The 24,665-nt window shown below is 41.1% G+C and overlaps 1 protein-coding gene across 5 annotated transcripts in view; it reads left to right on the top strand.

The window, feature by feature from the left end:
- Nucleotides 1-13,240: 13,240 nt before the first annotated feature.
- The window catches only part of zfhx3b (zinc finger homeobox 3b), a 418,235-nt gene continuing 406,810 nt past the window's right edge, over nt 13,241-24,665 (top strand). For 4 of the 5 annotated variants that reach the window (XM_061813996.1, XM_061813993.1, XM_061813994.1 and 1 more), the window contains exon 1: nt 13,241-13,434. The gene's annotated coding sequence lies outside the window, so the exon portion shown is untranslated. The other variant, XM_061813995.1, reaches the window with a different exon arrangement.

The raw sequence follows: 24,665 nt of genomic DNA, 5'->3' as shown, positions 1-24,665 counted from the left end.
CTTCCTATTTAGAACGCGGGCGCCATCTTGGTTTGGTGAGTTCACGAAAAGACATGTAACTAAGCAGGAATCATTTCAGAAAGGCGTATGAATGGGCGCGCACTGCTATCTTATCGGTTGTTCAAACGATAGTGGGCGTTGTGAAGCGTCTGTCTTTCGACTGCCAGCTGTGATCAAGAACCAGTGCGAGAGATCGGAGCAGTTAGCGACCAAACGGCGACAACTGTGGTTGTCTCCTATTAGCAGAGCCCATCCAGCAGCAAAGCGCAATACCCGTGTGTGAATGCAAATCTGTATTTTCTGTTTTATTATAATAAGTTTGCAAAAAACGAGTTACCGCACCGCCAGCTGTTTGGTGAGTTGAGTTAAAAATGTAGCCGTGGATGTGGAGAAAGAGGTGCAGGCTCCACTTGCGACTCGTCCCGGTCGAACCTCTCTCTCTCTCTCTCTCTCTCTCCCTCTCCCTGTCGGTAACAAAACCGAAAATAATAATCAACATAATTTAACACAACACTGACTATAATCACGCGGTACATATTTAAATTGCATTGCGCGGTACACTAACATTACCAGTCACCGTATGACGAACTCAGCCATTAATGAATTGGTTGTAGGCCTCCAGACCTTTGTAATTCTTTACTCAGTCCACGGTATAAGCGCTTGTCGAGAAGAGGAGATAGCCGACGATGTCTGCATAGGTTACCAACGCCCACAGTCGTGTACTCCATTTGTGTTTCTCTAAGGCATGTGGGTCGATATCGTCGATCGAAGCGCACTTCTTATCGTAACGGTTTCTTGAAACGACATCTAATGAGCGCCGATAACTTTCCAAAGTCTTTTTACCCATCATGCATCACTTTTAACAGTCGTACAAACGTTTGTGTAACTTCGGTCTATATGCAAAAGCATTAGAGTGAACAGCGCGTATATAGTGAACCCATCCAACATGGCCGCGTGCCCCGGATGTAGTCACGTGGTCGAAAACAGTCTATAGTACGTTCATGCCCCGAACACTCCAGAATGTCCTCAGTTTACAAAGGTATGGGCATACGATAAATTTATGAAAGACTCAACTCGATATTAAAGACTATGTGATTGCAAATATGTTAGCACAGCTAACTAAAATCAATACAGAGTGCAAAGTGATTATTGGTTGAATATATGTACGTTTTGACCATCACATTTCAGACTCGGGCCTTCGGTGGTCCTGCTTGCTCGGATCAACCAATCAGAGGATGGCTAAATGGAAACTTCTTTGCAATATATGACTAATTACCCAGGTACTGACTTCAACTGCTTTTTATGTGTTTTTAAATTTAACTGTGTTGCTGCTCACCTGTTTGGTGCTGGACCTCTTCCAGTTATTATTTAAATGCCAATCCTAAATATTCCTGTCATACGCTATACTGCGTCTGAACTCCATACAAGTCTGTCAAATTTATTAGGAATTGCAACTGGTGGATACCAAGATAGACAATTAATTATTGTTTCGGTCAATATATATTGTATATTGGGCTAACTCAAGTGAAATTAAAACAATTTCTTGTGGCAAACCTCGTGGTCATCATAATGGCAATCAGTTTTATCAATTTAGCACTTTCCACCAGTAGGCGGAGTTCCTGCTTCATGGACCCAAAGCACGTTTCCATGCAGGCTTTCTGCCGTCATTTGTCACTTGAGTAATGCGAGTTCAAAACCAGCTCAGCAATACAGTCCTGTACAGAATCAGCTGTGAAATTGTGTGTAAACTGGAGGAGATGGCCGGCAAAGTGTGTTCGGTCTCCGTGAGCTGTGAAGGTTAAAGCCGTGCGGTTAGAGGATCACTTTATTCCAACATCTGATGTGTTTTCTACGCACATGCTTGTATTCTGCATATATATGAACAGTGGGACACAATTACAGAGCTAATGGTGCAATTAATTTGCCGATGCTTCGATGGGCTCCCAGGGCAATTAAGTCATTACGGAGTCCAGCCTACAGCTAGAATTTAATACAACCGACACGTTCCTCATTATTGTACAACTTTGTGTCAGCTATACCTGCAATATTCCCTAAACATAAAATGCTCTGTGCTTTCTTGAGTGCTTTCCATACGTGTCGTGTTTTAATCGGTATAAGACGACAACTTTAGCCTTTCTTTTGTTCCATTTGTCCTTTAGAAGAAAAATAAGCAGCTGTCTACGCATGTTTGGGGCTTTGAATGTATTTTAAAGCCAGTTACAAAACAAAAATGGGCCTGAAGGATGACTTTAAATCATAACTGCCGTTGGTGTGCTGGAGAATTGGATAAAGATCTTCAGAAAAATGTAAAATATATATTTCAATAGTCTATTATGTTAATTATCCCTGCTCACATACATCCCAGGGCTGTCGTTGGCATTGGACATTATTCAACATTGCTAAACAGAAATAATTAAGTGTAACTAGGAGTAAATTACGGAGCCCCTAAAGGGACATTGAAAACAAAAAACAACTGGTTTCTCATTGTAATGATTAACTTACTCGTTACAATGAGCAACTTCATCATTACAATGAGAAAGTGCAGAAAAATGGCTACCTATGGGTCGTAGCTTATTTACCTGCTAGCGGTAGCTTCCTGCGTTCAGTTAGTCATAGCTTATTTACCTGCTAGCGGTAGACTAGTTACTCATTAGAATGAGAAAAATTCTCATTACAATGAGAAACCTTTTTTTTCCCCAATGTTCCTTTAGGGGCTCCGTAGTAACTCAACAACAACAAAAAAGTGTTTTTTATTTTTCCAGTTGGAAACATTTCCATAAACGGAAATGTACAATGTACTCCTTTCCTGGAAGCCACTGTGAGGATACCCCACTAATGATAAATGTACCTGGGAATATTAACAGAGCAGCTCTGGCAAACAGATGTACAGTATTGTATGTTCATTAACTTTGTCATTCACTCTGTCAAACCTGAAAAGTATTCGAAGCATGCAGGATTCACACATTGTCAGGCCTTTTCGGGTAATTGTGCTTTCCCGATTTGTCGGGAGATGACAAAAGTGCATATGCATCAGAAGTCATTATGTGATCACATGGGACAGAAGGGCCCTACAGCTAGATTTCACGCTTGATTCCGAGCTTTCTTACTGTTCATGGTATCGTTTCCATGGTTGGCCTTTGTCCCAAATAGAAGTACCTTTGTGGGTTATTTCTTAAACATGGCATGGACATTGGCGACTGTGCCTCTGGATTGGTAGACTGGGGCGGTGGTGGGGACCGGTGGGTGCAATTTGGTTTTCGTCCTGGCCGTGCAACAGTGGAGCATCTCTATAGCCTCGACAGGGTCCTCGAGGGTGCATGGGGGTTGGCCCAACCACTCTATATATGGTTTGGGGACTGCGTTGGTGAAGGCGTTCAACCGTGTCCTTCGGGGAGTTCTGTGGGGGGTGCTGCGGGAGTATGGGGTACCGTACCAAACGATATGGGCTGTTCAGTCCTTCACTGAATTTAATCCCAGGAACTCTATCCCTCGCTCTCAGGTCTTGCAGCCTCTAACCCCTCACTGAACTTGTACTTAATGGGACAGACTCAACCAACTACCAATACCGTTAAATACAAAGACAAGATTGTTCCCACCAAAAATCAAGAAATAAATGATCAAATTCTTTCACGCAGTTCTTTGCTGTGGTTCGTTTGGAATCCCAAGGCGATGGCCGATCCAGGAAGGCAGCCGGGCGAAATCTCTTTCATCTTTAGCATGAACTTGTTTAGCATCAAAGCACGTGATCAACGTGCAATGCATTCTGCATCCTTTGTTCATCCTGGTAGCGGGATTCCTCCATTTCTGATCCTTTCTCAAGATTTTCTTTTTTCATTTTTCTGTTTGCTTGCCAAAAGGGGGTGGTTTGGACCATCTTATGTCGTGATGATTTCTGGGGGCTTGTGAAGGCCTGTGAGACTGTTTGACAATTAAGGGCAAAATCTATAAACTTGACCTGAATACAGACACTATAAAAATTATTTTGTTAATGAACTCCCCCAGGCAAAATTATTCTGAAATATACTCATTGCTCATTAATCGTGGTTGATCAAGAAACTGACTCTGGTGGCTCCTAACTGCCTCAATTTATATGTTTAAAAATGTGTTCATGACAATAATATCCATGCATCCATTTTCTGAGCTTCTTATCCTCACGAGGGTCGCGAGAGTGCTGGAGCCTATCCCAGCTGTCAACGGGCAGGAGGTGGGGGTACAAGCCTGAACTGGTTGCCAGCCAAATCGCAGAGCACATGGAGACAACAGTCGTACACACAATCACACCTAGGGGCAATTTAGAGTGTCCAATGAATGCATGTTTATGGGATGTGGCAGGAAACCGGAGTGCCCATAGAAAACCCACGCAGTCACAGAGAGAACATGCAAACGCTACACAGGCGGGGCCAGGATTGAAACCATGTCCTCAGAACTGTGAGGGCAACGCTCTACAGCTGCAATAATACTGTGTCCAGTTCATTTAAATCTATCATAATGTAGATGAATAATACTGCGATTGTTATGATCTATTCTGTAAGTGTGACTGTTGCTCGGATTTAGAACATGGACCAAATACTCGAGTCACAGCAGCATGTGGAGCCAAATGAAATACTGTATCTGTTCTTGTTGTTCAAGTTCCCGCTCATTAATGAAATAATGCGACGGGTTTTACCTTGCGCAGAGATAAGTGAGATGGATGTTTCCAGGGCTTTTAAGACATACTGTTTCATATGCAGTGATGCCTCGGTTCCCCACTACAATCCGTTCCAGAAAACGGTTCGAGAAGTGATTTGTTCGAAAACCGAATCAATGTTTCCCATTACAATGAATGGAAAAAGAAATAATACGTTCCAAGCATACAAAAATAGGTTTTTAAAGCATTTTTTTTTTTGCTTTTCACGATAATAAACTACATAGTAGAAATACATGTATAGTTTAAATACTTTATATAATACAATAATTTAAGAAATATAATTAGTTTTCGAGTTAAAAAGTATGCTCTAGTAGTAGAGTACGCGAGGCTGGGAGTCCATTGCCATAACTTCTTTTATTGACAAAAGTGGAGAATAACTTTAAACAAGGAACTTGCCTTTTTTGGAGCCATGATTGGGGGTTAATACGGTAGTCCTCGATAAGAAGACAAACAACAGTCACTACTGGGACACGTCTATGTACAGAGGCTGCGTTATACAAAATAACAAAATGCGCCGCGTGCAGTTATGTCATTTCCGTGTTTTTTTTTTTGGGGGGGGGGGCATTCGAATTGACAATAACAAAACGCATCGTGGGTGGGTCAACTGCTTGCGCCGCGCGCATTATGTTATTTCCATTTTTTATCAAGGAGAGTTCGAATTGACAATAACAAAGTCCGTTGTGGGTGGGTCAGCCGCTTGCACCGTGCGCGTTATGTTATTTCTGTTTTTTTTTTTTTTCGGCGGTGTGGGAATTTACAACAAAGCGCGTCGCTGGTCAGCTGTTCTGGCCGCGCGCAATATGTTATTTCCGGGTTTTGTCGGGGGCGTTCGAGTACCGATTTTCGTCCGAAAACAGAAGCAAAAAAAAAAAAAAAAATTTCGAAATTTTTATTCGAAAACGGGGATCTTCGAGAACCGAGGCATTACTGTATCTGTTCTGGAGCAATGATGATGATGATGATGATGATAATGATGATGAAAGCAAGGCGCTCGTTACGTATGCGACTGTCCCAAGAAACCCATCGAGAACAGATGTAAATTGGAGCTCTTGGATGTCAGGGGCAATCCAAAATCCACAAGTCTCTTTTCAGTTTAGAGATCAAGCCTCCATCTACGTTGGTCCAAATTGCATCCCAGCAATGCTTGATTGCTGCCAGATTGTGTCTCTTTAAAAGCACACTGAGGGAGCAGCCTGCCTGCACCGATGCTCACACACTGTTGATACCTCAGGCTAGAACGTATGTAAATTGCATGCTTAGTTGAGGAAAATGAAGCAGCTAGGGATTACAATTTAACTAGGAAATGTTTTCTGTGGTCAAAGATCAGCGCGATTGAATTAAAAGAGATTAGAATCCATTTGCCTCGCAGTGATGTGGATTTGAGGAGAGGTCTGTTGGTGAAGCGTTTTCATTTAGCATTTGAAGTGGCGACTCAATGGTCTCATTCAACTCCGACGCTAATTAGAATCAGAGAATAAGATTACACGGAAAATCCAATCAGAAAATCCGCACGGAAGCCCAAAAGATTAGTGTGGCTATCGATTGGGGGGAAACTACAAGCTGTTATCCTTTTGGAAATTGTCTTTGAATTTGGTCCATTATAAGAGCCTCGGGCGATCGGCGGATAACGTTCACATTTTTGGCCGACAATCTTTATCGGAATAATCACTTATAATTGTAAAAAATGGTGATGATCACAAGTCAGTCTTGCTGATGGGAGCAGTATAAAAAGGAAGTCTAGTTTCGTGATGAGTGAAAGTCTATCCTGCTTCCAGTGCGTGTATGTGGTAGATATATATATATATATATATATATATAATATATATATATATATATATATATATATATATATATATTTTTTTTTTTTTAGTCCAATACAAATTTTGCTTCTATGTGTTGCCATCTGCCCCAAGCCTTGATAAACAGTAGCACTGGCGATTGTAATTTAAACTGTACAGTAATCAGTATCTCTGGTGAGTATGTCATGTCATTATCCAAGCCGCTTATCCTCACAAGGGTTGCGGGAAAGCTGGTGCATATCGCAGCAAAAGGCGGACTACACCCTGAACTGGTCGCCAGTCAGTCGCAGGGCGGAATCGATCCCACGCTGACTACACCCTGAACTGGTCGCCAGTCAGTCGCAGGGCGGAATCGATCCCACGCTGCCCGCACCAAAAGGCAGGCGTGTGTACCACTACACCATCAGTGCTGGTGAGTATGCTGTAGTATATTTAATATTTGTCGTTTCGCCATGTTATTCAACAGAGTCTGAAATGCTCCAGATTATATACGCGGCCCAGTTACATGCTGTTACATTCAGGGGCATAGCTACTGTGCATGAGGGCTCGGGGTGGCCCCAGATTGAAAATTGGACACCCTTCCTGTCTGGCTACTCCTCTTGTTGTACTGCATATTTTGATAGTACAGTATTGATAGTTGGCGTCACGGTGGCTCAGTTGGTAAAGCGTTGGCCTCACAGTTCTGAGGGTTCAATCCCGGACCCGCCTGTGTGGAGTTTGGATGTTCTCCCCGCGCCTGTGTGGGTTTTCTCCGGGCACTCCAGTTTCCTCCCACATTCCAAAAACAAGCAACATTAATTGGACACTCTAAATGGCCCCTAGGTGTGATGGTGAGTGCGGCTGTTTGTCTCGATGTGCCCTGCGATTGGCTGGCAACCGGTTCAGGGTGTACCCCGCCTCCTGCCCGTTGACAGCTGGGATAGGCTCCAGCACTCCCCGTGACCCTCGTGAGGATAAGCAGCAAAGAAAATTGATGGATGGATGTTTTGCATGTTATTCAACAGGTACAGATTCTGAACTGCTCCAGATTATATACGCGGCCCAGTTACATGCTGTTATATTCAGGGGCGGAGCTACTGTGCATGAGGGCTCGGGGTGGCCCCAGATTTAAAATTGGCCACCCTTCCTCTCTGGCTACTCCTCTTGTTGTATTGCACATTTCATTATTGATAGTTATCTCTAATTGCGATATGATTAAGAATTAAGACCTGTTAGCAAATGCGTGGCCTGTCACCGTGCTAACGATTTTGCATTTCTTGTTTAAGAATTCTCTCTTGGTTAGTGGATGTCAGATCTCAACGAGGGCCGTAATCGTTATCAATTGTGACAAATTCAAGTTTTGTACAATGGTGGAAGTACGTGTAATATAGCAACCTCCCCACAGTGCAGTTCAAATTGTGTTTTTATCCCCTCGTGTATGACAATGTCCTAAAATTCTGCTGTTTTGACAAACTGCCATCATTCATTCATTATGAAGCAAAATGTCGTCAATAAGAGAAGCCTAAAGACCGCATGAATTGGACGTCTCTTTATCCAATTTGTGCCACTACCTCTTATGGTGTTATTCTTTCCTGTACAATCGATTGGAAACACAATAGTGATAAAGTGCCCAACGAAGGAGCCCTTTCGATAACCGTATGACCAATGGAATTTGGTTTTCAGTGGTGTAGAGATGTCCTGCGTCCCAGTTGGAGCTGTTCCTAATACAGTATGTGCAAGTTCTTGCCTAATATACTCAATCACAAGAAGTGTAACATGAAAAATACATGAAAAAATAAATCATGGGTGATTATCCCAAACATGAATGGGACTCAAAAGCAATTCAGAAAAGTGTAATAAACCAGTTATTCGATTAAAAAGCCCAACTCAGGAAATATTTAGTCAAGACAGATGAGCGTGCTTCCCGTCACCCCCCCCCCCCCGATTCAGTCTGGATTTGGACAGAAATTTGAAGAAAAAAAAAAAAAAAAGAAAGCCAGGCGTAAAGGTGAATGTAGACACACCATTTTTTTTTTTTTTTTTTTTTTACAAATTTAAAATAAATTATATGTCAGCCCGCATTGGAGCTGCATGGGCCCTGATATCCATCATACTTTGATGTAATGGGATTTCCTGGGTGAGCATCAGTCCTTCCTTGAATGGCACGCTGGGCCGCAGGTCAGAACCCCAACCCCCACCCAACCCGCCCCGCAATCCCGCCGCTGCCTCGCTCACGTCAGCTTTGTTTGGGTGATTGATGGGTAATAAAAAAAAAAAAAAACACACCAAGTGCTAAGATGACTGCCAAATAGGTTCCTCTGCGCTCCTATCAAATAAGGGGGAAGGGGAAAAAATCTCCTTTGAATACTGATTGTCCTGCTCGCTGACTCATAAGAATACATTTCAAGTATTTTACCCCAAGACTGCACTAAAAGAGTTTGATGAATTGTAAATCTATTTCTAAATATTTGCTACATCATACGTGTTTGCGGTTGCAGTTAATGTTTATGTTTCATACATTCGGTGAGCATCATTGAAACTAAAAAGATGAGAGCTGTCAATGCCCACTAGGGGGAGACATAGTACGCTAAATTCATCCCTGCAACATTGAATTTGAGCATGAGCAATAAAATTATGATTAAAAAAGTGGATTATAAGCGCTGTTCAGCTCATAACATGATATCTAGATATTAAACAATACTTATTTTCCTAAAATGCGATTACAAGAAACAGTATTTTGTATCTCACTATGATTGTCAGCTTTGCTGGAAAACCTCAAGATAAAGATAAAATATTGTATTCAGATGAAATTTGGGCATTCATTTGTCATATTGAGCCTTATGGACTCTCTAATTACTCATCGACTTATGCATCGGTCTGCAACCCGTGGCTCCAGGTCAGAGTGTGGGTCTTTCATTTTTCTGCTGTGACTTTGCGTGTACAGAGTTGTAATCCATCCATCCGTTTTCTTTGCCGCTTATCCTCACGAGGATCGCGGGGAGTGCCGGGGCCTAGTGCAGCTGTCAAAGGGCAGGAGGCAGGGTACACCCTGAACTGGTTGAACCCGGGTCCTCAGAACTGTGAGGCCAACGCTTTTACCAGCTGATCCCACCGTGCCGCCCTGGGGTGTTACTGTTTTGATTTAAATGTGTTTATTTGAGTTTGTCAACTTTTCAAATGTCAGCCTAGATTTCAAGCTAAAACATTTTGGTTTTGGTCGCTGAAAATATGATTCCATCACAATCGCTGATGTGCGACACCTGCAGGCAAGATTTATTGAGTTATGAAATCCCTGAGAACTTTCTGAAGAAAACAAAATGTTCAGTGCAACGTGAACTAGATTTGGGAAAAAAAAAAATCGCTCACACCTCCCAGATGACAGCTGACAATCGTGTGCGGAAATGAAAGCGACGTCCACACTCCGAATGTCCCGACGCCGTGCAGTGAGATTCAGAAGCCAAAACCACAACAACCTTCAGGTAAAATATTCCTTTGACTTGGTTATTATTTTGCAACTATATATTTTCCATTGTAAAGTAAAGTGATCCTTTTTAAATCCAGTCGACAGCCGACTGCATTCTCAAAAATGATGCCGGAACACAGGATGATGACATTTTTCGGATGCATAATTTGAAAGTTAGCTTCAAAATATTTTTTTCTGTTCCATACAGAAATTTTGTTTTCTCTTTAGCAGTTCAATGGATTGTTTTGTATACCTACATCTATTTTCTTTGCCGCTTATCCTCACAAGGGTCGCGGGGACTGCCCCAGCCTATCCCAGCTGTCAACGGGCAGGAGGTGGGGTACACCCTGAACTGGTCGCCAGCCAATCGCAGGTAACGTAGAGACAAACAGTCGCACTCGAAATCACACCTACGGGCAATTTAGAGTGTACAATTAATGTTGTCGCATGTTTTGGGGATGTGGGAGGAAACCGGAGTGGCCAGAGGAAACCCACGCAGGCACGGGGAGAACATGTAAACTCCACACAGGCGGGGCCGGGATCGAACCGGGGTCCTCAGAACTGTGTGGCCAATGCTTTACTGGCTGAACCACCGTGCCGCCACCTACAGGTTATAAAAAAAAAATAAAAAAAATCAACCTGATTCTTTTTTACTTTAGATGTCAGAATACTTTTATGGCTCCTGTTTTTTTTTCTTCCTTCCAGTCCAAATGGCTTTCTGAGTATTTGAGCTGGCCGACCCCTGGCCGAGTGCAACTACTTTTGTGCATCAGCGTTTGAATAAAAATCCCTGTGAACAATGATGTTACACCTTCATATTTCATTTTGCATTTTTTTTTTTTTTTTTTAGCTCAATCACTATTGTCTAATCAGTTATTGGCTGACTTTTTCCTTCGTCATACTGTATCGTGTCATAAAAACTGTCAAACGGTAATTACGCTTTAATATCCAAAGAGCTGAAAGTGGAGAAAAACGGCCACACATAAAGAAGACGAGCTCTATTGTGCGCTTGTAATGTGATTACGTCTTTGCAGGGAAAGAGCTGTCTTTCCTTAGACCTGCCTGTCAATCTCCCCGGCCAGACTCCGACCAAGTCCAAAGTGTGACCCTCACTCATATTAATAATTTATACATCGCCGGAATTACATCCAGCATGTCACCGTCTGCGCATGGGGGCTATTCTCTGAGGGGAAAAGACAGGAATAGAATAAACTCGAGGAAATACTCTGTATACACATTTTTTCGGGAGATAAGAACATTTCCTCCGTCCAAACAAGGTCGGATGCATTTGGTCTCAATGGATTGGATTAACACACATTTGCGAATCTTGCAAAAACCCACTCGAACGCGACACGCTCGCCAAGATTCAATCCGCCGCGTTTGGAGTCGCATTCAAAAATGAGGGGGGGGGGGGGAGTCAAACAAAGCAGCAGAAATTGGTCATAAAAGCCGGGGTAAGCGCTTGATTTAGTGTGGCGATAAAGAGCAGAGAGGTGGTCATTCATCATGGAGGCTGGTGCACCGGGAGAGGCCCTGTCACACTCCCCGGCAGCCCGAGAGGCATTTGGAGCCGGAGAACCTCGAGTTGCCCCCGAAGCCTCTTTTGTTCCGATGTCTTTTCCAGATGGATACATTTGAGCCTTCCGCGGGTGACAAGTGCTTTGTCTTCGCCCGCTCCCAAACTCAATCTTCAGAGCGCTACCGAGGGATGGATTACGTTAGCGCCAAAGCAGAGACGCAGACTTAGCGAGGGCTTACAGCTACACGACCAGATGAGAGGGACAGAAAGACCCGGAACATGCAAAGCTGTGAACTTTGGCCCTCGGCAGATTTCGGAACACGTGTTTCGGTCTCGGACTTTTTTTTTTTGGCAGCCCGATGTACTCGCCGTAAAGACTAAGATGACAGCAATCAGCCGCCCCTGGGGTCAAATAAACTTTTGTTTTTTTTTTTTGGAGTATGTGTGAGTAATATGTTAGGGGCCGATCTACACTCCCGAGACCCTTCTTTAAGTACACCTGCACAATCTAATGAGCAAATAGAGCTGTATCACAAATTCTACTTCTATTCATGTGTAAAGAGTATTGTTGATATCCTGCGTTATGTCCATGTACAGCAGGGGTGTCAAACTCATTTTTCTCGGGGGCCATATTGTAGTTCTGGGCTGTTATGACTGTGAAACAAAAATATTGAATCATCTCATCATATTTACATCATCAATTCCAGTTTTGGAATCGGAAATCAAGGGTAATGATTTTTTTTCCCCAACTATTCATGTTTGATAGCACAAAAATGCTTGTAATATCTCAACTTTACCATTTATAATACACAACAATTTGAAATTTTGGTCACGATTTTTACAAGAAACATGGAAACTGACGCTGTTGATTTGGCTTCATAAAATCGTGCGGCGGACCGGATCTGGCCCCCAGGCCTTGAGTTTGAAACAATGATGAACAGTATATGATTTTTAACCGAACTCGTAAGACAATGCAGGACTTGAATAGAACTGTCTTTATAGTACCATTTTTTTTCTAATAGTGCCTTCCACAATGATATTTCTGCAGACTAAATAAAAAAACTTTTAGCAGAGTACAGTGGTTTTCAAACACTTTTTGGAGATTTACTTTTTCTTTTCCCACTTGATATTCTATCAAACGGGGCGAGAGTGTGACCGCGCCCCCCAGTTTGAAAACCACTGGGATAGTAGTATGACAACTACTATCTGTGTGGGACTTATATGGTCCTGTAGTGTTTGACATATACTTATTATTTAGACCTAATTGGGTTACTAGTATAGCACAGCCATCCATTTTCTTTGCCGCTTGTCCTCACAAAGGCCGCGGGGAGTGCTGCAGCCTATCCCAGCTGTGAGGCCAACACTTTACCAGTTGATCCACCGTGCCGCACCACAGTTTACTTGTAAAGTATAATTGCGTACTTGTCGATAAAGAAGTGGGGTTAGTAGGGAGGAAACAATATTACTGCTATTGGGAAGACACAGTTGTTCACGATTGTGCAGTTCTGCAAATTTCAGTATGCACATGAATTGCGAGTGCATTTTAAAATGAATAAAATTAATGCAAACGAATCACTCAATGTTCTTAGCAGATCACAAATGAAGTTCAACAAAGGAGTCACTGATGCTGAACAGATCTCGACCGATCGATTCAACTCCTCTCCCCTGAGCGAATCACTCTTCAGCTCTTCAGTACACCAGTTCACTGATTGAATCTATCCATTCACTTAAAGTCAATTTCCTGGACTGAATCACTCTTTATTTCTTCAGTACACCAGAACAGCAGTCCACTGAAAGAATCAATCGGTTCACTAAGTTACCCCCCGGGATTGTCACCCAAGATTCAGAAGGGAGTGACAGACCGATTCAGTGCTCCGAATCTCGAACGAATAAGTTCACACGTTGATTCAGTTCGTCTCGTTCATTCAAAGATTCTTTCTCCTGAACGAAAGAACACCCGCGTCATTTTCCACTTCATCCGCAACAGGTGAGTACGTAATTAATTTCGCGACTTATTTGTCGGTTAAAATCACACACAAGATCTAAATCTAAGATCATACACAAGAGTGACACAAAAGATTTTGGGAACACATGCAACCGGGCAGCGTTAACTCAAACGTAAGTTTTGTAACCTGGACGTGATGACAGGTCAATTCAAATGTCAACACGTTTGAGTCGAAAAGTAAAATAAACGAAAAGCACGTTGAACTAAGTTGTAAACGCAAGGCCAAAATGACGGTGCATTTAAGTTTCTACCACTGGTTGTCGATTATGGCAATGCCTTCTTGCTCGTACGATATTTATATCAGCTAAAAAAATAGAACTGTTCGCTGCTGAGTTTGTGTGTTAGCTAACAATCAGTAGCTCACTGTTTGTCTTTAATTTAGTGTTTCCCAAACCTATTTGGCCCAGTACCATCTAAAAAACTGAAATAAAAAAAAAAAAAAACAAATCCTATATCTCCACGCATAATATAATATAACTAATACAAAAATGCAGTATATTGCAGTCTTCATAAAATTTAAGATTAATTGATTTCCATCGCTGTCCTTATCAATTTCAGAGTTTATTAAGACCATTTGAGTGATGTGGGCATGGAAAACTGCGTAGATAAATGAACAAACTTCTCAATAACTTGTTAAAATACAGAGTAAGTAATAAATATAGCAGTGATTCCCAAACAGTGTGCCGGAGTACATTAGTGTGCCGTGAGCGCTCTTTAGGCGTGCTGTGGGAAGTTATCCAATTTTATGTAATTGCTTGAAAAAAAATATTTATTCCAAGAAATAATGTATCTTTATTCATGTATTTATGCCAGTGAGGCACAAGGACAGACGGAACAAAAAAATCCTCTTCTATTAGATGGCAGGGAGTACATACAGTAATTAATCGATCCATTTTTGGTGACATTTACTTTTGTTGGTGTGCCGTGGGATTTTTCAATTGTAAAATATGTGCCTTGGCTCTATAAAGGTTGGAAATCACTGAAGTAAACACAGTACTGACATTAATAGTAGATAAAACTCATAAAAGTAGCGTTGGAAGCAACAGTAGATTTGAGCCACCATTTGTGTAGGAGTAACATCACCAGTGATCACATCAACAAATGGTCCTCAAAACTGTCTGATTGAATTGATCAATATGCATCATAAATGGCTAAATCAAAAAAAAAAAAATTAAATATCAGATTGTAATCAGGATTTGAAAGAATATCCTACTCACCTTTATTTTTGACAGTAATTTGTCGACTGTACATTTTGGTGAAGTTAGTCAACTATTTGTCAACTACATTTTGTGTAAGACTTGTAGTATGTGTATTTACTGGATACGCACATTTTGGTATTGTGTATAAGATAGGAAATGTCTTCTTCGTCATTAAGCAAAGCAAATTTATTTGTATAGCGCATTTCATACACGAAGTAACTCAATGTGCTTTACATGATTAAAGGCATTTGAAAACAAAGAGATAAAACATTTAAAATGGCATAAAAACCGATAAAAATGACAAACAAAATATTGAAAAAAAGACAATTAAAACCGCACACATTACAAGTAATATGATCAAAAAAATTAATATTGGTATACAGTGATAAGGAACATAAAACAAAGGCAGTGAAAATCAGAATACAGTAATATTGACGTTCCACAAAAGCCTGTAGCTTGTTGAGTAAATAGCCTACGAGCAATAGATACACGCTTACTGGTACCTATATTTAATGTTATTGTAAGCCAATGTGACATTCTACACCATTTGAAGATTAGTACTGTGCTTAAAAAATAAAAAAAACTATCCTGAAAGTAATGTTATTCACTCAAGTTAAAAAATGCGCCTGTATGAATGTTCTTATAATTAAATACAACTGAATTGTACTGAATACTGTAGTTGCTTAAACAAAGTACAGTTTTAACGTTTAATTCACCAATTCTTTTACATACCACTAGATGGACCCCACATTCTCCATTTTTAAAATCCCTTTGTGGTAGAGCATATCTCTCAGGGTCATTGATAAAGCAATAATGTTCAGAAACTTAATATAGGAAAAAAAGTTTCATACAAAAAAAAGTTACTGCTCAAATAATATTTCTCATGTTCCTGTTTTACCTGTTGCACAAATGCTAGCCTAGAGATACCAACAAAATCTTTAATGAATGCGTTTCCACTTTGAGGGCCCCCCCCCCAAACATGCCATTCTTGTGGACTACTGTTTTATTTTTTTTCCTTGGAGCGTTAAGTAAAACCTGCACAAGTGAACAAAAGGAACGATCACTAATGTGCTGTGCGGCACTGCAGTCGGCGGTGATGATTTATCTGTACAAGTATCAGCTTTCAGTGACTTGGACAGCAAGACGGACATTGTAACGAGCAAAAATCTCATTCAGGTGAAGAATAAATGAGTTCAGACGACAAGAAGAACTCATTCAACTTGTTGCTCTTTCTACAATTTGGACAGGCAGGAACGATGGCCACCGATGCCCCCCACCCAAAAAAAAAAAAAAGAACAACTCAGCGCGATATGTTGAGCTTAAAGGAGGACTTTGTCAAAAAAAAAAAAAAAAATAGGAATGGAAGCAGACATTAAGAGTTAGTAGATGATGGCTCAGTGTCCGCAGATTTCACCTCAAAACATCTCTAAATTGGAAAAGTATGATGAAAATTCTTCTCTCGCGCAGACGTTCCAATGAGCCCGGCTGGAAAACTGACAGCTGATCAACGTTTGCCACGTCTGCAGTGCTTCCTGTTCTGAACCCCCCCATTGCTCGTGGATGCGGTTTGACCGAACAGAGAACGTCCACTATCTGGCATTTTGTGGTCGATTTTTTTGTGAAAAATAATTACAAACAAAACAAAAATAATTACATTAATTCGTTAATAATTAATGGTTAAATTACCCCACGGGACGTTAAAGAACGACAAATTTGGGTGGGTTTTCTCATTATTGTTACAGTTTGGGGCACAACATGTTGGCATCTCGGTCTAGCTCGAAAGAATGGCCTGGAATGCTAAGCACCGGTGACATCACGGGCGAGGTCAAAGGCGTTTCTTCCGGGTCTGGCTGTGAAAGCTGGCACATAACCAGATATTATGTGGATTTAAAAAATGTTCTTTATTTTCAATTTTTTTTCAGTTAATGTCTAAAATTAATGTAAGAATAATATTAGTTCAGATTGGAGGGTTTATTGTACGTAGAAATTTTGGACAAAGTCCTCCTTTAATGTGCTAGATGGGAATCGTGTCTATAATTTAAGACAATATGGACGATCAGGTGATAGATTTGCCATTTATGAATTTGATTGCTCGGCTGGTGAGTCTCTCAGGCGCTGTCCTGTCAGGTACTGTATGTTGCTAGGCAACCAGGTGCTCTTCCAGAAGGTGTGAAAAGCACCGGTTTTCTTGGTAGTTTATTTTATTTCTTCATATCAGAGTGGCATTGAACTGGTCTTCTTACCAAGAGGCTAATTAAGTGTTTTTCTTTGGTCCCGACCTGTTTTTTTAACTTGGGTTGCCCTCGTCGGGTTCTCTCGAGCACATAAAACAAATTTGAGGCATGGGATCCTTTCATGATATATTTTGAGTACGCCTGATCTTGAACTTGGAATTACTTCAAGTGGTGTCAATTAAGTAATCCGAGACCTGGGTTGAACAGTTTACCGCGAACAGAAGTTCAAGAATGGATCAAGTGCAGGGCTTTTTATGCCGCTTTTCTTGTCAGAATTAATATAGCAATTCTTCGCGGGGCCCTCTTCAGATATCTTCACATGCGACCCATCTGTTTCAAGTGCCTTTTTTTTTTCTCTTCTTGTTGTGTTTAACATCATAAGAGCGGTTTGAGATTCTGTGCGTCAGGATCAATAACGGTTTAAAGTCGCGTCAATATATGCTGCGGATAAGAAACGGACCTTTTGACTTGTGCGCAATTTGCCGTCGCTTATGAAGTGTGTACATGGCTGTGGTATGAACAAAAAAAAAAAGATGGAGACCGCTCTGAAGATTGTTAGTTTTCCCTCTGTGAAAGTGTTGAATTCAAACGGCTCGCTCCCAAGCCCTTCACATTAGTCGCGTTTTAGGGATGACAGACAGCTCCAATGAAAGTTGATGGCAACAACAGATGTGAGCACGATGCACTCTGTTTTTACAACCATCAAAGTGTTTTAGTTTGTTTTCAAAAACTAACTGGTTTTGACAAGAATCCTGTCCACTTACCAGTAAAGATAGCTTCTTTTGTCATTTTTTTTTCCTCGTGGGAAATGTGACTCTAAGCTAGATTTTTTTTTTTTTTTTGTTTTGCCCTTTTTAAAATCTAGAAATCATACTATTGATTCATTTTTTAAAATTATGATGTACTAGACCACAGGTGTCAAACTCAAGGCCCGGGGGCCATATCTGGCCCGCTACATGATTTTTATGTGCCCCGCGGAGGCAAATCATGTGTATCAACTTCCATTATTTTTTTTTGTTCAAATCTGTACCAAAATTTCAAATTGTCATATCATAAATGATAACATTGAGCTATCACAAGCATTTTTGTGTTATCAAACTCATTTCCCTTGATTTCTGATTCCAAAACTAGGTAATAAATTTCATGTGTAAATATGATGAGGCGGTTATACATTTTTGTTTCACAGCCATGACTGCCCTTTGAGGGAAAACCGCAAGTACAATGTGGCCCGCGACAAAAATGTTTGACGCCCCTGTACTAGACAATAACAATCTTAAGTCTTAATTTAAAGTGTCTGCTTTGGAACCTATTTCACTATATGACCATGGAAATGAATCACATCTGTCAAACCGCTCCATTAAAACATTTTTTTCTACCTGTAAATAAAATGTTAAAGTACCACTTCGACAACTATATAGCTGTACTCAACAAATTTAGCAAAAATACTCTGATACGTCCTCACCAATACCACATTACCAGCCTGACTCAGTCACTCACATTTGAAAAATGCACGGGTGTGGTCCACCAGTCATGCTCGCAGATAAAGTTGCGGGTGTGATTTGGGATGGAATCTCAAAACCTTAAAATAATTTACTGGATTAATATAATTTAAATTTAAAAATAAAAAAACAAATACACAACTAAAGTAGAATACAAAAATGTTAAACTCAGAAATGATAATTTCCAATTTCAACTGATATTAGTAGAACATGATATAAAACGGTATTTGCAATTTTTCATCAATAAAAATTCTTGACCAGAGAAACATCTGAAGAAAAGTCAAATGCACTGGCCTGTCAAGGATTAAACACGAACGGTCTATACCGGCAATGTTTAGAAAATGCTGAAAATTTAGCGAAACATAATCGGCATTAGTGGCAACAAGCTAGCAATACATTGTGACAAACATTCCTGTCGACAATCGTGATGTATTGTTATAATCTAGTGTAATTTACGGCGGTATCTATTGTCAATCCATTGATGAAAGATAGCAGTACATCTATATCTTCCTAAAGCATGTAGAGAGGAAAAGTTTTCGACTTCAAGATAACGCGTACCACGGGAAAACGACCGTTAGAGCTTAGATCAAGTCAAAGCAAATCACTATCTCACACTTATTATAGTTAGATACTGAAACATTACCTGTGTTATATCCCAGAAATGTTTTAAGTATAACTGAATTTCCTTTGACACGGCTCATGATGCTGATGACTTTCGACGTAAATGCGCTCGCAGTACGTGAAGCAGCTTGGAACGTGCGCTTTTGGCCTAACTTAAGTACATGCTCAGAACGGTTAACTTGCATTTCCTGTTTCCAGGGGAATACTGATTGTTTGGAGCAGGCTTGTTTTGTTAACGTTTATGAAATAAACACGTAAATCAATGTCAAGACTACACAAAATAAGCGACGTCTTTCAATATCTATTTTTTCCACTCGTAACAAATTTTACGCGCGTGATTTTTCGTGCTCGACTGTGCAGATGTGCTAGCACGAAGGCGCGCGAGCCGGTCACGCTCCTCAAATGTGAGTGACTGCTGACTAGTTGCCGAATCAGCTATTTGGAGATGACTGAACATAAACAAGAACTGTACAGTACATCAATTACTGGCTAAGAAGACTTTCTCAGTTACGCGATAATTTGAAATAAGGCAAATATCGTCTTGATACGGCTAGATGTTGATACTCGCCTATCCCTACTTTAGTCTTTAATGGCAAAGGCATAACGTGTGTCAAAAGAAGTTAAAAACTGTGAAATGTCATCACACCCCTACTGAAACGTATTAAAATACTTTAAGAGTCTTGACTGCTTTTCCTAATGTCATGCGTGACGGCGGCTGGAGACAACATCAAGCATAAAAAGGCAAGCTGTGCATATGTTGTGAGTGAGGCTCAATTTGCATTCGTTCTCCTCACCATGCAACTTATCAACAACCATTTAACCTGGCAGATGTTTTTTTTTTTTAAAGGAAAACATTTTGTCCTCATTTGCTATTCTAGGAAGGGCTCTTTTTCGAGCTGCAGTGTGTGTGTTGTGTAGTGTCTCATTAGCAGTCAAATGCAATCTTTAAATGAGTGCTGATTCAAGGACAGATCATCTTACATGCTTATGAATTGACTCAAAGAGCGGAAGACAAACAAGGATTTGAGCTTTTCATGAGAAGGCGGCGATCGTAATGAGTTTGGCCGTCGGTCCTGCGTGATTGCTAAGTACTTCTACACCTATTATTATATCAAGGCTTTGGCATCTTTAATCACATCTTTTCACACTTACTGTATGCGAATTAGCACCCTGTCAGCTCTCCGGAAGGCTTTCAGAGGCAGGAAGAAAACAAAACCCAAAAAACAGTATCTCTGCAAGGACTTCAAGACAAATTATGAAAGTTGACCCCCACCCCCCTTTTTGTGATCTCGTCAGCTATATGAGACATTTAATATTATTTGCGAAAAGTACACGTTCACACGAAGATGAAGGCACAGCCGGGTGATGGTGAACTCGTCACTGAAGACCTGAGCGGCACAAGGCAATCTGTGAGATCAATATGCACAAACTGTATCAGAAGCGGGTTATGAATATAAAAGTGCTTGTCTCGAAGCCCGAGGCATATTCACTTTGCTAAACTGGAGATGCAAAACGGGAGCGTATGAATAGATCTTAGTAACATATCAGGTTTTTGAAAGCTCTTCCTGAAAATATTTCAGCATGGTTGAACTATTATTATTATTTTTTTAGTTGCTGTATACACACCTACCAGTCATTTGGAACCTACAAAGCTCTCGTCCTTTGCACCCGTTCCATCCATTTTTCACAACGAACCGGGTCTTTTTGAAAAGTATGAAGAGCGAATCCATCCTCTCGAGTGTTCGAACAATATCCAGCAATACAACGAGCCGGCATTTTGGCGAACACGAAGGAACAATGAGCTACCTTCCAGCAGGTAAAACGAGTAAAACATACGAGACCACCTGAGTGGGCGTCTGCTACTAACGTCACTTCCTGCTTCTTCTCAAAAACAAATCCCTCGTGAGGATTTCATGGTGCAAGTTACAGAAAAGCCCAAGACGTCAAAATCATGTTTTGTGGTGGGGGAAAAAAAAAAAAAAACGGATGGGTGCCTTTTTTTCCTTAATAACATACTAAAAATAATCAATTTCATGACAGTGGCCCTTTTAAAAACTGTGTTGAAAGGCTTGTGGTCAGTTTTAATAGTTATATTAAGCCGCTTTGAAAATGTCACGAGCGTCCATATAAAATGTCTACACGCAAATGCCAAGTTTTTTTTTTTTTCATTTAAAAAAATATAACAGATTTATCATGTCCAAACCTTTTGCGACGTATAACCTTGTACAACTTTATTGAATGTGAAAATAAATATTTTCCAGAATTTAAGTAAAAATACACAACCGAGGTAACGTCGTGCACACCCGCTTATAACTGGGATGTCCATCCATCCATCATCCGAGCTGCTTCACAAGAGTTGTGGGCGTGCTGGAGCCTATCCCAGCTATCTTAGGGCCTTTTGGGGGAGAGGGGGGGGGGGCGTAAACCCTAAACTGGTTGCCAGTCAATCACAGGGCACACGAAAACATTCGCAGTACGATCACATCTAAAGGCAATTTAGAGTCTCCAATGAGTGCATGTTTTTCGGATGTGGGAGAAAATTGGACATCCTGGAGAATACCCATGCAGGGACGGGGCGCATATGTAAACCCCACACAGATGGTGCCAGGATTTGAACCTGTGTCCTAAGAACTGTGAGGCAGTCTCACCAGTTGTCCACGCGTCTGCCTAACTGTGGCATTGTGTTCACATTCAAACTCATGAAAGGAGCACAAATCTGTCAACATTTAAAGTTTGAGTAAAGTTAATACATTTCCACTATATACAAATATCCATTTTCTGAGGTGCTTATCCTCACGAGGCTCGCAGGAGTGCGGAAGCTGTCACACCTACTGCTGTTTTGAACTATTCCCAATTCGTTCCAGCTTTTGTAAGGCCCCAAAACACCGACCTTAGTTTAATTGGACCAAGATGTGGGAAAATGTGTTATCGTCCGATGGAACAAAGCTGAATGTGGTCAGATTGTAATCTGAATAATGCCACTGTAAAGTAGTCGCATCACTGGAAGATGAAAAGCTGCAGGCCTGGAGTGTCCTCATAACTTCTGGCTTACTTAGTTGACAATGTGCTGTGGTTTTACTTTGCCTGCTCAAACGTGGGGGGGGATATATATATATATAAAAGAAAGAAAGGGAAATGACTGCTCTGTTGGCTGTACCCTTGGTCCCTTGCTCTTTGTTAAAACCATATCTCCGCCGCTCCATTGCCCCCAGCTACATTAAATCCCATTAAATTCACCTTCATTAAAGCGGTCCTCTGCACGCCGGTGCGGGCCTCTCAAGGACGGAGTAGTAATGAGCCTGGGCTGGCTGTAACCTTGAAGAGCACAGGTTTTCATTTCCAAATCAATAACTTATGGTTCAAAACTGCCACTAGATCTCGGCTATCATTTCAAGCGTTAATTGTCTCTCTAGTGGTAATAAGCTATTTAACTGTATACCGCACGGTAGATATTGCATATAGCTTTTAATTTATTTTGTTTATGTTGCAACATAGATGTGTTAACTCGGTGTGTGGGGGGTGGGGGGTGGGGGACTATTCCAAAGAGTCTTAGTAATTACTTTTGATGCAATTACAGCAAAACCAAGCAGAGGGCAGTAAGGTGGGATGTTTCCTCATTGCTCTCCTGAGGATTGCAAACCAGTGTCATCATTCCACTTAAAAAGGTAGAACTAGTATAAGAAAATGGCTTCAAAACAGCGTTGTGGAGCAAAATCCGGCGCTGGAAGTGGCTAAAAATTTGAAAAGTGGAGACGAACAAAAGTGAAAGCTTGATCGAGTATGAATGGCATCAGGGACAAAGGAAAAAGAAAAGCCTGACTTCTAATTCCGATGAAATGTTTTCCATTCTTCAAGTTTCAGCGAGATATTCCCTTTATTGGCGATTGCAGTAACCCACATTATGTGGAACGTGTCCTGTGGTGATAATTTTTGCTTGACATGTTCATAATGTGAAGTATTGGAGGTTTTTATGAAATTGGGCGGACGGCAGCTGTGGTGACCACTGGGGCTTAATTTCTTTAATCAACTTTCTACTCTAATGAGGCTTTATTAAATTACAAAAGACCACATGGTGGGAGGAGAGCAGAGATGGCCCAGTATATATAAAAACATAAAAAAAGCAATGTGGGATAATTAAGTGAAATTAATAAAAACCATCCACGAGGAGAGGGGAAGAAAATGGAAACATGGAGCCATTTTCATGGTTGGCTTTCTTTTCATTCCTTCTAATTACAGTCTCAGGAAATTAAAAAGTTGGGACTCTGGAACAGAGGAATGGGCTACACCGACTGCGAGACACGCTACACTTCTTTGTTCGTTTTTATATTCATATGCAGTGAAAATGAAAAAGAACACTCAAACTTAGGTCAAACTAAGTTTAAGCGCTACAATTTCTCTTCATAGCTGCTTAACCGTTTTATGTACTCGCATTTTGTAATGCTAGACCCAGATTTGGTTGAGTGAGAGGCGAAGGTGAGTAGTGATGAGTTGTTTAACTCAAAATTGTTACGTATTTTTTATAGACTTTACATGATAATGATTTTGATCACCAAAATTAAAAAAAACCCGATAAGTGATCACCGATCCTATCGCAATGAGTCATTTAAATGGCCTGTTCATAATCTGTATACACCTGTTCTTAATTGCGCAGGACATTTTTTTTTTTTTATAGCTATGTTCACATATTTATGCCAGTGAGGCATTGTTTGTTGGTTTTCCGTGAGATTTTCCAAATGTAAAGTATGTGCCTTGGCTCAAAAAAAAATACAGAATCCTTGCTCTGGTCAGATCATGCGTTCAACAGAATGGCAGCATGTTTACACACAACCACTAGCGCTAGCTACAGCATGCTAGGCTATGTAACGTTTTGTTGGCTGCTTGCGAGCCGTATCATAAAAGTACGTGAGCATACATCAAGCAAGCTTTACGCGAACTTCCTCCCCTGTCCTGAGCACCAGTGACCACCAACACACATTTCCCCCTCATTTTCTTATAATACTGTCGATTAGCTGAGGTGTAACAGAATATATGTGCATGAATGAGTGGGGCGGAGTGGTAAGAGTGAAGCTCCAGGGAGAAGAGAAAGCGAGGGTGGATGACTTCAAATACTTGGGGTCAACAATACAGAGCAATGGGGAGTGTGGTAAGGAAGTGAAGAAACGGGTCCAAGTGGGATGGAACAGTTGTCGGACGGTGTCTGGTGTTCTATGTGACAGAAGAGTCTCCGCCAGGATGAAGGGCAAAGTTTACAAAACAGTGGTGAGGCCGGCCATGATGTACGGATTAGAGACGGTGGCACTGAAGAGACAACAGGAAGTAGGACTGGAGGTTGCAGAAATGAAGATGTTGAGGTTCTCGCTCGGAGTGAGCAGGTTGGACAGAATTAGAAATGGGCTCATTAGAGGGACAGCCAAAGTTGGATGTTTTGGAGACGAGGTTCGAGAGAGCAGACTTGGATGGTTTGGACATGTCCAGCAATGAGAGAGTGAGTATATTAGTAGAAGTGTGCTGATGATGGAGCTGCCAGGCAAACGAGCGAGAGGAAGACCAAATAAAAGGTTGATGGATGTTGTTAGGGAGGGCATGAGGACAGTGGGTGTTAAGAGAGGAAGATTCACGAGTTAGGCTTAGATGGAAAAAGATGACACGCTTTGGCAAAC

Source organism: Syngnathoides biaculeatus, chromosome 3, assembly GCF_019802595.1.
Source record: "Syngnathoides biaculeatus isolate LvHL_M chromosome 3, ASM1980259v1, whole genome shotgun sequence".
NCBI lineage: Eukaryota > Metazoa > Chordata > Actinopteri > Syngnathiformes > Syngnathidae > Syngnathoides > Syngnathoides biaculeatus.
The sequence above is the reverse complement of the archived record's forward strand: the minus strand, read 5'-3'. Positions and strand labels throughout refer to the sequence as shown.